Source organism: Heterocephalus glaber, unplaced genomic scaffold, assembly GCF_053883595.1.
Source record: "Heterocephalus glaber isolate CG9 unplaced genomic scaffold, H.glaber_assembly_v1.0 deba00001479, whole genome shotgun sequence".
Classification (NCBI taxonomy): domain Eukaryota; kingdom Metazoa; phylum Chordata; class Mammalia; order Rodentia; family Bathyergidae; genus Heterocephalus; species Heterocephalus glaber.
In genome coordinates, this window is record NW_028258316.1 from 18,474,648 (window position 1) to 18,488,480 (window position 13,833).

At 36.8% G+C, this 13,833-nt stretch overlaps 1 protein-coding gene across 14 annotated transcripts in view; it reads left to right on the plus strand.

Annotated features, from left to right (window-relative positions):
- Positions 1–13,833, plus strand: part of Astn2 (astrotactin 2) — a 908,742-nt gene that overhangs the window by 816,035 nt on the left and 78,874 nt on the right. For 2 of the 14 annotated variants that reach the window (XR_015439763.1, XM_087182848.1), the window contains one exon: positions 1,071–1,305. The exons of 11 other annotated variants lie outside the window; for them this stretch is intronic. The gene's annotated coding sequence lies outside the window, so the exon portion shown is untranslated. Of the gene's footprint in view, positions 1–1,070; positions 1,306–2,813; positions 2,970–13,833 lie in introns of those variants that run through there. One more of the 14 variants, XM_087182850.1, reaches the window with a different exon arrangement.

Below are 13,833 nucleotides of genomic sequence, written 5' to 3' on the forward strand. Positions count from 1 at the left end.
AAGCCTCAGTGTTCTCCTCAATAAGCTGATGCTTGTTTTGCCTATTTCACATGACGGATGGGATGGGAGGATCAAATGGAAGAGATCCTTGTTATCACCAAACACAGCTGTCCCCACACATGGAGAACAACCATCCCATATACACTGTACACAAGTATGACCTTGGCCATCCCTGGCAACCTCTTTGGTTCCCAAGGGCTCAGGTGGAACAGTGGAAGGGGAGAGAAAAAAAATAAGAACTGTTTATAAAATACTTCACATCCCCCACATGAAAGCTTCTAGATAAATATCACAGTACCATACAAATAAAACATAAATAAAATAATATTCCCTACCCCCTTGAGATGATGTCCCTGTAGAAATCCTCACAGAAACTGAAGGCGAAGTACAAAGCAAGGGCTTTGGGGTTGGTGATGAGTCACAACTTCTTCTCCTTCCATGTATTGATTGCACAACCTAGCAACTGGTTACTTAGGCTAAGCCTCAGTTTCCTCATCAGAGAGAGTTGAAGACTAATATATCACCGGATTACAGTAACAAACAAGCTTCTGTACATATCTGGTATAGGACTTACTGCGCTAGATGCTATTTAGAGATTTACATGCCCATCTTCCCCACTCTACTATAAAGTTCTGAAATACATTGTTTGTGTTGTGCAATGACATGTGCTTAATACATACCAATTTCATCTCTTTGGTAGTTCTCTCAGAAATCACTTCATCTTCATGCTCCTAGGTCAGAATTCAGTTCCATCTCTGTCTCTAACTCAGTGTATTAGTCACCTAGAACAAAAAAGATATACAACTAGAGTCCTCTGACTTACTGAGCTGTCCAAGCTCCACTTCTTGTCTGTTGTCTCTGCTTGAAAAAGACAGCTCATGTTTCTGAAACAGGGACGATGTCCTTTCTACTCTGGCTACATCTTTTCTGGGAGGATCAGATATGGTCCTGGCAGTATAAATGTTTTGCAAACTGTAGGCATTTGGAAGGCAGAAAGGAATGCCATTTACAGTGGAAACACATTGCCAATCCAACTGGTATATTTCGTTTTGCACTATCATTTCTGCTAGGCTCTGAGTGCCCTACTTTTGGAGCCCTTGACACCACCATCCAAGATCCAGTATCTTCCATTTTCACCTTTGGTTCAGAAGACTCAGGCATCACCACCATCCCTGCCATTCCCAGCTACTGTCATCATTACGTTCTCGTTGGTTTTCCCCAGAACTTTGTAATCGGAGAATCTGAAGCACTGTATGACTAGAAGTCAAGACACTTAAAGTTGAGTGTGAACTTTGACTCTTAATATTTCATTCTGGAATTTGAGTTATATTAGTGTAAAGTGAGATTCCATATGATAACAATCATCATCTCTCACATGGTTAACATTTTTTTACTTTATAAGGTTATAAAACAATAGAGACTTATGGGTGTGCAAATGGTTTCCCAAAGGCCACTCAGCAACAAGGTCAATTTTGGCACTAAAATTATGTCTTACCTATTTCATTTCAACTGCCTAGAAAAAGTGCTTGGCCTTCATCTTATATTCAGAAAAATGTTTACTGAATACACTCTGACACTGACTAAATGTGAATTTGCTTAAAATATTTTTTCATGCTAAAAATTAGAAGTTTTAAAATTGGATTTTAAGGATTGGATTGATTTATAAAGCTCTTTAAACCATGTTTTAAAAATAAGTTTCTTTAAGAGTTTATGGGATCTGTGGCTAGACCTCAGAGATGACAAACTGCACAGTGAAGTAGCTGATGCTAGGAAGGGTGGTTGGGTACAATCTGATGATTCTCCTCGTGTATCTTCATGTAGGGTGCATATATTTGGTTTTTTATGAAGGTGGATTTTACTGTTTTGAAAACTGGCTGCACTAAGGTAATGAGGAAGAGTTGGGATATTCCCAAATGAAGCAGTGAGTATAGAATGGTGGGTGGGTGTGAAGCCTTCAGTCCACAGTTTATTCTCCAATTTTGGGAACAACACTTTCTATATAAATCTTTAGGGCTCCTACACAACCATTTCAAGACCATGAGTAATTACTGAAACCCAGTGGCACCCAGCCTTAGCTAGGCACCAAATCTGTAGGCTCTCTCAAACTCTTTTTCTCGAGAATAGCCCCTGGCCTCAGGCAGGTGCCCCTCCCCCATGCCAGGTCTGGCATCTCTTGTTGTGAGATGGCACATCCGGACCCTTGGCCTAATTCTGAGCCCAGAGCTGCTGGTGCAGTCCAAAAACATCTCTGGGAAGCTGAAAGGAACTGTCCCAGAGGTTGTGGAAGAGCAGGCTCCATCCATGTTTTCCAAGGCAGACAGGAGAGCAGGTAGCTTCATCAGGAGCTGGTGTCCATTGACACTCTCACCACCAAGGGTCTCCTGGCTCAGATTCCAAAACAAGCGAGGCAGAATGTCTCCGCAGCTGTGAAGATGAGGGAATCCCTCTGAGGCCTTTTTAGGCTTCATGGATTTTTATGTTCTTAACAGCCACAAAAATGTCTCTCAGTTTCATCTTCTGTGCCATGTTTCCCATTTATTTGACTCCTGGAAAATTTCTCTGGTGTCTAGAGGCCTGGCCCTCAGCCCCTAATCCGGAGTGTGACCTTTGGTGTCAAAACTGTATTGTCTGCATGACTTTTCTGTGTTCCAGTATAAATTTCTGATATCTCTATGAACCAATCAGGCAAACAAGTCATGAACAAATGTATGTAACCTTCCAAAATATGATAAAACTGTCAGAAGCACATGAAGTCTTTGGGAATAGAAGAACCAACTCACTCTTTCTTCTTTTTATGAAATGTGTAAGCACAGAAACTCACCTATAAAAATAGAAGAAGGAGGAGAAGATGAAGAAGAAGAGAGAAAGAAGAACAATGAGGAGAAGGAAAAGAAGACCCTTTTAGGAAAACCACTATCATGTCTAAGACACATGTGTTCTATTTCAATAGAGATTTGTGATGCTAATCATCTTTTTTGTGTGGTGGGGTGTGGGACCCTGTCACAAGGTGAGTCACTTGATTAGACATAGAGGGTTTTTGAGTTGTTCTTGTCTTCTCCCCCAAACATCTAGGGACACTCCATTTTTCATTCGGTATCTTACTTCTCCTGAGACATTGCATATTCTACAGTATGACTGCATCAGTGCAAATTTCAGTATTGATTCATCATAGTATACTAGAAGTCAGCCATAAAGTGCCCTTTGAGAATTTTGAGTGTAACCTCTTTAGTCTAAAAATGCAGTGTTTTGGGCAGCTTCTTTCTAAGGGCTGCTGCACGGAATTTGGACATTGCTCACTCATTCCCCATTCTCAGAAGTACACCGTGTCATGTTCTAACAAAGGACCATTTCCTGGTTTTAATCATCTTCCTCAGTTCATGTTGGCTTTGCAAGGGGCAATGATAAGGCTGGAACTCTAAGTCCCAATCAGTTTTGTCCACTGGCTTGGCAGAAGACACCAAACAGAACTTCACAAGCATCATCCTGATGTTATAGATAGTTCTAGGGCCAACGGTTTTGTCAGAAGGACCAAAAAAATTCTAAGCTTCTATCAACTCCAAATTCACATGGGAGGGAAAAAAATTCCACCATAATCTTGACCATCTGTGAATGAGAGTGAATTTTCAAGAGAGGGGAGTGGAGAGGACAAGGAAAATAAAGACTGTTAGGGAACATAATTTGAGAAGAATCACTAGTTTAACTAAGCAACATAGGCTATGGCATAGCAATGAGTTATTCTACCTTGTGGAACTTCTAGGTTTTTTTGTAAACCAATTTTGTGCGATTTTTTGCACTTTGTTTCAAAATGATGTCATGATCAATAACAGTGTATTAGACTGCCTTTAGCTGTAGTCCCTAAATCTCTAAGTATGAAAAACCTCCTTCATTTCTTTTCAAACTTTTCTGTGCATCAAAAGAACTTGCAGATAATTTTTTTAAGATTCCTGTCTAGTAGAGCTAACATTCATTTTAAAATAGATTCAAAGCTGTTATATCACTGTGCAAAACAGACACTATGTAAGTCTTCTTTGGACTGGATGATTCAAAACATGAACATCAAGATTATTCCAAAAATAGACTTAAAGCAACATTTTGATGAGGGAGACTGATGAATAATTCAATAATTCCCAAATGTTGTCTGTTTTCCCCAGAACATATAACCTGGCTTTGTTTAGATTTTTCTAAGTTATTTTTTTATTAGTACATGTTTTCAGTACATAATAATTACATACCTTGTGAGGAGTTGGTACATGTGCATAACATATCTCAATTCCTTTTTCATCCTTTTCCCATTTGCAAAAGATCTATCTCCCTACTTCGTCTTATCTGTCTTTTTTGCTCTTTATTTGCAGTTTGGGTTTCTCATATAAGAGAAACCATGTAATATTTAAACTTGTGTGTCACATTTTCTTTATCTCTTCATCTGTTGATGAACGTATAGGCTGCTTTCAATGTTCAGCTGCAATGGACCCTTGACTTACAAATTCAATTCTTTTGTGAGGGCTGGTTGTACCTCAAATTGGTTGTAAGTCAAAACTTTTTCCCACAAGAATAATGGAAATAACCATAATGCATTCTGAACCTCTAAAAAACCTTCTCATAATAAAAAAGGGTTGTATAATGTGTGTAATTTACCAGAAACATCAATAATTTTCCTAGTGTATTCACCAAAAAGTTATAAAACATGTCTAGTTTACCAGAAACAAAAATTTCATTCTGTACTCACCATTCAAGTTGACATTTTTGGCTTGCAGGAAGGGAGGATGAAATGGAAGTGGTTTCTGTTTGGAAGGAGAGTCCCCTTCCATAAGAACATCAGGAATCTGGCTCTCTGGTGTCGTTTCTCCTCTTGGGAGAGTCTGTAGCCCACAAAGACCTGCTTTAGTTCTCAGTTTAAAATTGTGAAACCACCCCTTACTGGCACAGAATGTTTCACCATTATCACTTCCTGATGGATTACTCTTTATAAGATCTGCATTTATAGTCCTAGCTTTTTCACAAATTATAGACTCAAGATAGCTATAACCTACCATCTGCCTTTTGTTTATCCACACTCATAATAGCCTTTCTACCTTGTCTAACACTGTTGATCATGACTTACAAATTTGAGTGACACCTTTAGCAACACCAGCTTCCTTATCCAAATCTTTTCTCTGTAAGATTGTCGAGATGGTGGATTTCAACATGCTGTACATATTAGCGAGATGGGTCACAGGAACACCACTCTCATATTTCTCCATAATTTCCTTCTTCTTTTCAATTATGATTGCTATCTTACCCTTCCCTTTCTTCCGTAGCTTCTTTTCTAGCTTTTGGGAGGCCAGTTTGATAGCAGTAATCATAGCAATTATTTAAAGCACTGCCTGAAATCACATCCACAAACATGTGCATCTGGGCTCAAACTGATGCTTATGTATGCTTGCATATGCTTCTCTGGCATCAAGAGTCTTTGTTTACAACTGCACAAGCAGCTGGCCTTCAGGTCATTAACTCAAGACTTTGCTCATAAGTTAAAACTAAAAGTCATGTTGTAACCCAAGTTGTTCATATGCGAGGCAGGTTGTAACTCGAGGGTCCACTGTATTATTAATTGTGCTGCTATAAATACAAGTATATGTGGTATATCACTGTAATATGATGTCTATAAGTATTTCAAGAAGATATCCATAAGAGGAGGAATAGTTGACTCAAATAGAATTTCAAGTTTTAGTTATTTGAGGAATCTCCTATTGATTTCCATAGTGGTTGTACCACTTTACATTCTCACCAACAATATAGAAGGGTTCATTTTCCTTCACAGCCTCGCCAGCATCTGTTATTATTTGATTTCTTGATAGTGATCATTCTTTTTAGGAAAAGGTGGAATTTCAGTGTAGTTTGAATTTTACGTTTCTCTAATGGCCATAGATGTTGAACATTTCTTCATGTATTTATTGACCATTTGTACTTTCTTCTGAGAAGTATCTATTCATTTCACTTGCCCATTGTTTGATTGGGTCATTTATCATGGGGGCCAGTCTAATTTTTGAGTTCTTTACATATTCTAGATAATATTCCTCTGTCTGAGAAACAACTGGCAATTTTTTTTCCCATTCTGTAGGTTGTCTCTTCACTCTTTTGGTGGTTTCCTTTGCTGTGCAAAAGCTTTTTAATTTGACATAATTCTATTTGTTGATTCTTGGTACTATTTGTTGTGGAACCAAGGTTCTGTTCAGAAAGTCCTTGCCTATGTCTATGACTTCAAGAGTTTTACCTACTTTATCTTCCTGCAGATTAGGTATTTTTATTTTAATACTAAGATCTTTGATCTATTTTGATTTTTCTTTATTACACAGTGAAAGATATGTGTCTAGATTTGATCTTCTGCATGTGGATAGCCAGTTCCTAGCACCAGTCATTAAAGAGGCTCTTTTTCCTCCAGTGTATGATTTTGGGGGCACTTGTCAAAGATGAAGTATTTGAATGTGCTTGCGGTTGTTTTTGCATCCTTTGTTCTGTTCCATGGTTCCACGTGTCTCTTTTTGTGGCAGTACCATATTGTTCTATCACTGTAGCTTTATAATATAACTCCAAATCCAAGGTTGTGATGCCTCTTGCTTTACTCTTGTTACTCAGGATTGCTCTTGGTATTCTGAGTCTTTTCTTTTTCTATATAAGTTTTCGGATTGTTTTCTTTAGTTCTGTGAAGAATGCTGTTGGTATTTTGTTTGGGGTTGCATTAAATCTGCATATCAGTTTTAAAAGTACGATCTTTTGACAACATTGATTCTGCCTTTCCAGGAGCAGGGGATATCTTTCTATTTTCTGATGTCCTTGTCAATGTCCCTTTTTTTCAGAATAGTGTAATTTTTCACTATACAGGTCTTTCACTTCCTTGGTTGGGTTAATTTCTGAGTATTTAATTTTTCTTGGTACTATTGTGAGTGATATTTTTTTTCCTAATTTCTTTCTCAATAAATTCATTACAATTTTTTATTTTTTTGGTACCAGGGATCAAACTTGGATCCTTACGCTTGCAAGGCAGGTGGCAGAACCACTGAGCTAAATCCCTAGCCAAGTTCATTACTATTGATATACAAGAATGCTATTGATTTCTGGTGTTGATTTTGTATCCTGCTACATTGCTTTATTTGATTATTAATTCTAGGAGTCTTTGGTGGAAATTAAGAGTCTTTTGGTGGAATTTTTTGGGTCTTCTTTGCAGAGGATTATGTCATGTCTCTTCTTATACATATTCCTTTTATTTATTTTTCTTGCTTAATTGCTCTTACTAATGTTTTGAGTGCTTTTAAAATTAACATTAAACACGTTTGCAATGTTCTTTGACCAAAAGTATTAAACATATTAGCACAAACTCACCTGATTTTAAAACAGTGTAAGCAGTTGAAGTGATAGGATTTATTAGGCTTTTTATAGATGGTGGATTTTGGAGGATTTTGTAAATCATTAACAAACATTTTGTTACATTTTTACTTTATAAAATATGTAGCAATGTTTATAAAAATCCTATGATAGTTTATTGGTACTAATGTAACTTTTCTTTTGAACCAGGGTCTTGCTATGTAGTTCAGGCTGGTCTTGAACTCATTATGTAGCCTAGGCTGGCCTTGAACTCATGGCAGTCCTCCTGCTTCAGCCTCCTGAGTGCTGGGATTACCACCATATGCCACCACAACCAGCACTACTGTAAATTTTTAAAGCTTTTTTGAAGCCAAATTAGCAATATGCATCAAAGGATATATTTTAAGAAAAATTCTTCATAAAAAGTTTACATGTTGGGGTGTTCATGACAGTATTTGACAGTATTTGCAAATAAAACCATTTAATATTGCTATTGAAGAAAACTGGTTATAAAATACAATATGGGATGTCTTAATTAAAGCACTTCTCATTTTAGGGAGTAATTGTCTTTTCTTGAGAGCAAAAGGAAAAGCCTCATAAATTAAGAAGCCACAGGAAGTAGGGAATTATTAGGAACTACATGTACTATTCTCTTGATCTTCCAGATTCCCATCCATCACCTCTTGCCTTCTTTCTCTATCTATTTCTATCGTCTCTGGTGTAGTTACTTCCTGAATGCGGTATTTCAATCCAGCTGCCTATCTTCCCAGTACTTCAATACTACCAGCTCTAATTTCTGGGGGCAAAAATGTGATTGGGCTATCTTGGGTTGAGTTTTCAACATCTGACCAATCAACTATGATTAATGAATAGAGTTACCTAGGAAAAACATGACTAAAAGAGACAAGTGCTATGGATGTGGTAACCAGTTCTCAGAAAGGAGAATTTTAATCTAGGTAGACTTCACAGGGGCTCATAGAATTAAGATCCTCCTTCCTGGTATGGGTGTGTGTATATGTCTGTATGTTGTCTATGTTGTTTGTATTCAAACAAAAATGGCTTCATCAGTACATTCCAAAATGTTCTCCTACTTCCAGTTTTATTTAATGTTAAGTATGGCATTTACATTTTTCCTAAATTTTCTATAATAAATGTATTCTATCTTTTATTATAAGAAAGTGTTTAAATGATATAAAGTTAATTTATATGATAGAAAATAATAGTGTGCATTTGTCATAGAATGAGAATGAAGAAATATGAATTATGCAAGCCTAAGATGATCATAATTTTAGAATATTTCCTTCACAGTCAATGCCAATTGCTCATATAGTAGAGAACATATATATGTGTGTGTGTGTGTGTGTGCGTGCACCTGTGTGTGACATTATATATACAGTTTTTCTACTTTGCTCATTAAATATTGAATTCAGTCTTTTCCTCATAGTACCAGATGTCTTTTGTAAATGTTTTAGTGTACATAGATACTGTTTTATCAAATGGCTACCTCAGATGTTATCAATCATTTTTCCAGCAATGGACAGTTGGGCATTTCCAATTTCTCGCTTATTTTCAAAACTGATGAAATAAATCTAGGTCTTTGTATTTTAGACTAAAACCATGTTTTATGAAAACTAGCAACTAAAAGGAATTTTCAAATTACTTTAAGCATTCACTTCTCTGATGGAACTTATAAGCAGCCACTTTCTTCTTCCACTGTGTTTCTTTTTCTGGAAGTCCTGTCTCTGCCTGCTCCCTGACTGTACATGGTCTGGCTGGGGCCCTACACACAGATCATCCAGAAGCACCTGCCCGTAAAATGGTCCCTGGTCACAAATGACTCATGAGGGCCCAAAGCTAATGCACAAGTAACTGGCTGCCATGGTACACACATTTGGACTACTGGCCCAGGGCTTTCCTTCTTAATGTATTATTCCATTCATCCTTATGTCTCTGGGGGTCTGAGATCCAAAAGGGATTAAGAAATGAAAACCCACAGTTAATAGAGAGAAAACTTCATTCTTCTCTTCTCTAGCATGTTTCTTTCAGTGGAAGAGAAATTCAGACAGCTGTGATCTTTTCCTTATTTTTCAAGCCTGTGATCTGATGCAGGTTCTAATGAATGGTGAATTTCCCACCAGACATGAATAAAATTTAAATTAGAACTAAGACTTCTCAGAGTCAGTATCCTTAGAAATAAATCCACTAGAGACATATGAAAGCTCAGGAATACCTGGTGTTTTACGGCTAGACATTGAAAAAAGTAAGCCTCATCTAATTAACTCTCTTATACTATATTTTATGACATTGAGATGCCATTCATTTTAAGCGCCACTTTATTTTAGATGCCATTAAGAAAGCAAAGAAAATGCCGACAACTGAACTATAAGCCAATGCTTTCTTATCAACTGCTTTTTTCAAATTTATACTGATTGAAAGAGCTCATGTATTCTGATTATATTTTTATATCAGTCTTCTGATATAAAAGCAAAATAAATGTTCAAACAGTCATAATACTTCACTTTCTGCATCTGCATTTTTTAAATCTCTTTTTGAGTTATGATATTTTGTGTTTTTCTTACATGCTATTGTCCTCTCTGCCAGCCAGAGGGTTGGCTGCCTTTTTTTCTCATTTTTCAAAAACAGCTTTGCTTAGATATCACGTACACACTGTAGAATTCACCTTTTTCAGGTGTTCAGTAGCTTTTAGCACATTCACAGAATTGTGTAACTATCACCATACTCCATGTTAAGACATTTACAATGCCTTCAGTACTTACCCAATCAGACCACCAGAAGCAAAAGCCAAGTTCACTCGAGCACAGAGTGACACTAGCTGCCTGGATCATGGACATTGCACATCATCATTTTTTGGATACATCTCAATTTCAGGTATAATCAGAGGCAAAAGAATATGCACTTTTTAATTAATAAAGAGTGGAATGTATCTTTAGTTACCTCTCCTTAGAGAAACATGAAGAGTTTTCACTTTGAGCCCTAATGAGCAAAGAAACTTAGGATGCATACCCCAGAAACCTAAAGAAGTATGAGAAGACACAAATCAAATACCACAGATAGTTTTATAGTGGGTTCAACCCTGAATTTGGAGGCATGAGGATCTGGATTCAAATGTGACATGGACACTTAGCCGCAGTGTGACCTTAGGCAAAGTATTAAACTTCTCTGAGCCCCACTTCCATCTTCTGTAAAACCACAGCAACCTAGAGAGGTTGTGGTGATCACTATGTAAAATAACACTCTAGAGTGTCTCCTCTCTTCCAATCCCACCTGGCCCTCTGGTTCAAATCATTACTGTAGACCCCTCAATACTTACCTCTTGAAGTTTGAGTTTTTTGATTGAGTGTTAAGTCTCCTATTCCTATTGGGCTTCTGTCCCAGTTCTTTCCGTCCTTCTTTCTTTTCTTTTCTTTTCTTTTTTTTTTTTTTGTACCAGGGATCGAGCTCTGGACCTTGTGCTTGCAAAGCAGGTGGCAGAACCACTGAGCTAAATCCCTGGCCCTTCCCCAGTTCTTTTGATTTTGTGGTAGTCAATGGAGTTCTCTGATATTCACAGTTCTAAGAGTGTACACTCTCCAAAACCAAGACCATGTTAAAACTTTTCTCCAAGAAGCTCTCAGATTTTCTGGCTTTGGAAACTCAAGGTCAATCAGCTTGCACTAAAGATCCATTATTCACCTCCCAAGGGTTTCCCATATGGTTACAGTTCCCAATGTCCCCGCCTCACAGTGTACATTATGCATCATTATACATGCCACTCTGTCTCTTAGAGAGTCTGTAGGTGGAGGGAAAATCTGCAATTTTCGGAAATACGATAGAACTGCCAAATGAATATGAAAATTTATTAGTATAAATTGCAAAACAAGTCACAATTCTTTGTTCCACCATTATCTAAACGTGGAGAAATTTTTGTGAGCAGCAAGGACAAATGAAGGAAAAATATCTATGAACACCATCAAGCAGAGGGTATTTTGATCACTTATCAAATAGAATTTTACAATTTCTGTCATTGTTTCAGTACCCACAGCTCTGCATTTAGAGTATAAACACAAACAAAAGGTGATTATGTTTTGGGAATGACAGTCTGTAGCCTACCAGACAACAACACAGACAAATCCAGGACTGATGGTAAGTGTTTCCATGGCATGGGGAGTGGAAGAGACAATGAGAATGTAGATCATGCCCAAACCCAGAGTAAAGAATGAGATGGGGCAAGAAAGATTCCTTCCTCACATTAGTTACAGTTACCGAATTAGTCTGTACTTTGACTTCTCCTTTCATCTAAGCAGGATTTTATGTTTGCTTGAATAAAATGAAAGTGTCCATGTGTTTTATTCATTTAGTAAATATATATATATGTGTGTTTGTGAATGTCATGCTCTGTCCTAGGTGCTGGTAGTTAACAAATATGACAAACAGACCCCACCATTTAGTACTTGTCAAGTGGAGCTGACTGATATTAACTCAGCAGACATTCACAGGCAGTTCATACTGTGATAAGTGATATGAGGGGAAAAATTAGGTGTCATCAAAAGAAGAATGAAGCCAGGCATGGTGGTGCACACCAGTAATCCCAGTAATCTGGGGGACTGAGGCAGGAGGATCTCCACGAGTTCAAGGCCAGCCTGGGCTACACAGTGAGTTCAAGGCCACCCTGAACTACATAGCGAGACCCTGTCTCAAAATAAATAAATAAATAAAAATAAAGACATATCAGGAGAATCTTAGTTTAGTTTAGTACCCTTATATTGAAAAGAGTCTTAAAATAAAATTTTTTAAATTTTTTAATTAAATAATTTTTTTAAAGTCCTGTTTCTCAATTGTTGTTTGATTTTTCATTCATTCAGTCAGTCATCAGGTGTTTTATGTTTTACTTATTTTAACTGACAAGTAAAAATTATATATATTGTACACCATGATATTTTAATATTAACATATATTCTGGAAAGACTAAATAAAACTGTATAGCATACTGATACTTCAAATTGTGTGTGTGTGTGTGTGTGTGTGTGTGTGTGTGTGTCTGTCGAGGAATACTTAAAATCTGGTCTTAGCAATTTTCAAGTCTATGATATATTTTTATGAGCAATAAACACCATGATATACAATAACTCTCTCACACTTATTCCTCCTGTCTGGCTGAAATGTCATGTATTTTGACCAACATCTTCTTAGACCTTTCCAACCCCCAGACTCTGCTAGCTACTATTTTAGTTTCTTTCTATGAATGTGACTTTTTTAGATTCTACATATAACTGAGATCATGTGGTATTTGTCTTTCTGTGTCTGGCTTATTTTACTTAACATAATATCCTCCAAGTTCATTCATGTTATTACAAATGACAGGATTTCCATCTTTCTAAAACTTTGTAAGTATTCCATTGTGTATATGTACACCAAATTTTCTTTATCCATTCATCAGTTGATGGGCACTTAGGTTTATTATATATCCTTATTGTAAATAAAGATGCAATGAACATGGAAGTGTACTTATCTCTTTCACATATAGATTTCATGTCCTTTGGATTTGTACCCAGTGGTGCGATTGCTGGATCATGTAGTAGTTCTATTTTTAAATTTCTGAGGAACTTCCATACTTTTTTCTGTAATAGCTATACTAATTTTTATTATCGTTAGTTAATTTTATATTTATATTATTTATATTATCATTAGTTAATTTTCTGTTGCTGGAGTGAAATACTGACCCTTCACCTTTAAGGAGAAGAGATTTGTTTTGCATCATGTTTTCAGTGCTTCAGTCCATGATTGGTTGGCTCCAGGCACAAAATGGCATTGTGAAGAAATGGGCCAGGTAGAGGAAAATTTCTCATTCTTGGTAGCCAGGAAGCAGAGAGAGCAGAGGAGCTGGAAACAAGAATATATCCATTAATGGAATTAAATATGAGAAAATGAAAAAATGGAAACAAAGTCTTTGTAAATAAGGAGGGAAAGGAAAGGGGGAAAAATAAGAACCAAGAGAGATTATGTAAAGGTGCAAATTTCCAATGATGAATGTCATTATATTGTATACCTAAAATGTACCAATAAAATAAAATTTAAAAAAACAAAAAAAAAGAATATAAGTCATGCCCCCAGTGACTGTATTTTCAGCAGGCCCTATCTCCTAACATCACATTCCGCTATGAATCCAGTAGTGGATTAATTCATTCATGAGTATAAAGCCCTGTGATCCAATCATCTTCCAAAAGCTGCATCTCTGAAAAAAACAGGACTTATGAGAGACATTTATATTTAAACCATTAAATTGTGTCCCTCTCCTCCAAAGGCTCATATCCATCTCATTTTGCAACGTGCATGTAGTCCATTTCTAAGGGTTGCCAAAGTCTTAACAGTTCCTGCATTGTGAAATGTCCAAGTGCAAAGTCTACTCTGAGACTAAAGATAAACTCTTCAATATGAGCTTCTATGAAAATTAAAAAGAAAGTGAAGTACTTCCAATATACAGTGATACAGAGT